Source organism: Echinops telfairi, unplaced genomic scaffold (genome assembly GCF_000313985.2).
Source record: "Echinops telfairi isolate 266 unplaced genomic scaffold, ASM31398v2 ScPeMD7_7468;HRSCAF=8506_0, whole genome shotgun sequence".
NCBI classification, from domain to species: domain Eukaryota; kingdom Metazoa; phylum Chordata; class Mammalia; order Afrosoricida; family Tenrecidae; genus Echinops; species Echinops telfairi.
The window spans coordinates 55,261,587-55,263,653 of NW_022111369.1; positions in this window are offsets into that span (position 1 = coordinate 55,261,587).

Below are 2,067 nucleotides of genomic sequence, written 5' to 3' on the forward strand. Positions count from 1 at the left end.
AGAAGTAACAAAGCCCACATAGAAGAAAGCACACCAGCCTGTGTGGCTTCAGGTGTCGAAGGAATCAGGTATCAGACATCAAAGAACAAAAAAAACATATCATTGTAAATGAGGGTGCCTGCAGAGTGGAGACTCAAAACCCATCGGCAGGCAACTGGACACCCCCTTACAGAAGGGTCGCAGGGAGGAGACAAGTCAGTCAGGGTGCAGGGTCGCAACAATGAAAATATAACTTTCCTCTAGTTCTTAAATGCTTCCCCCCCCTCCCCCGACTATCATGATCCCAATTTTACCTTACAAATTTGGCTAGACCAGAAGATGTACACTGGCACAGATAGGAACTGGAAACAGGGAATCCAGGACAGATGATCCCTTCAGGACCAGTGGTGAGAGTGGCGATACTGGGAGGGTGAAGGGAGGGTGGGGTTGGAAGGGGGAACTGATTATAGGGATTTACATATAACCTCCTCCTTGGGGGATGGACAACAGAAAAGTGGGTGAAGGGAGACATTGGAGAGTGTAAGAGATTACAAAATAGTAATAATTTATAAATTATCAAGGGTTCATGGAGTGGGAAGCAGGGGGGGGGAATGAGCTGATAAAGGCTCACGTAGAAAGCAAGTGTTTTGAGAATGATGATGGCAACAAGTGTGCTTGACACAATAGATCTATGTATGGATTGTGATAAGAGTTGTACGAGCCCCCAATAAAATGATTTTTTTTTAAGTACCTCAGAATGAAGGCCTCACAATCGACTTCTGAAAGATCACACCATGAACTGAAATCCACTCCACAGCCAACTGGCTTGGGTTTTGGTTTCTGAAACATTTAAAATCATTGAGTTGATACCCAACAATAACCAAGGAAGACCATGCAAATATCACTGGGCATTGCCTGAAACCCCCAAATGATGGACAACTTCCAATAAATAGTTGCTAGAAAATAACGTAGCCTGACATTTTTCTACACTATTCCCCGCCCCCCCCCCCCCACTATGGACATAGTCTGTTACCTGTTTCCTCTGTTTGCTGAACTAGGACTGCCCCATGCAAACATAGCATCATATGATACTACTAACTCAACTACACACCATTTGACTTTGCACCCTGGCCTATATTTGGAAGTGATGGTAAGAGCAGGCAAAGTCCGTAAATTGTTCAGTAGTTTTGTAATTACTGCTACACTTAATGTTGTGCTGTTCCATCAGGTTCCATAGACAGGCTGTAGTTACTATTGTTTCTCGTCGCAGGGTTAGACACTAGCAAACCAATAGCATAAAGCCACTGTTATTTAAATGAGGCTCCAACTAGAACACATTTCAAAATAAAATAAGTGTTCTAACATGAGGTCTATAAAGAATATTTTTACTAAAAGATAGTGTTTTACCTCAAATACATTGAACTAACCTTCCTATTGCTGACTTTCTTGGAGCCCTAAGGACTTCTTAAGGTAAAAATCTAGACCATGCAAGAGGAAATCAAGTCCTCCCCCATGCTTAGGCAACATCTGACTCAGGAGTCACAAATTCAAATGAGCGGAAGACATGGCCCTGGTCAATGAGAAGAGATAAGCAGAAGTTCCCAAACTTATTTGGCCTACCTCCCTCATCTTAGGAGGAAAAATATTACTCAGTAACCCTTGGCAATTAAACATGTCTGTGCTATATAGCTCGTGTTCAGAATAAGGTGTAGGTATCTGTTTTGGCAGCCCCACCAGATGTTTCCAGCATTCCCGCAGGGGACGGTTTGGGGAAATACCAAACTAGAATGTGCTGTAGACTATGGCAAACAGGAAAAAGAACAACTTCTGTCTAAAAAGGAGGTACCTACGTGGCTCCAGACGGTGGTTCTCATTTAGAGTGTACAGTTGTTTTTCCCTTTTTTTTTTCTTCTTTCAACATTGGCATCAATTCAAACCATTTTCCAATGTAGTGCAGAACAAAAATGTGAGACAACACAATGCTATCTGCAAGTCTAACTGTTCTCCAGCCACAAATTTGAAACCTGTCGCTAAGTTTTCTTTTTGTTTTCCTATCAGCGGCTACTAGCTTCGCTGTGAGTCATTTCA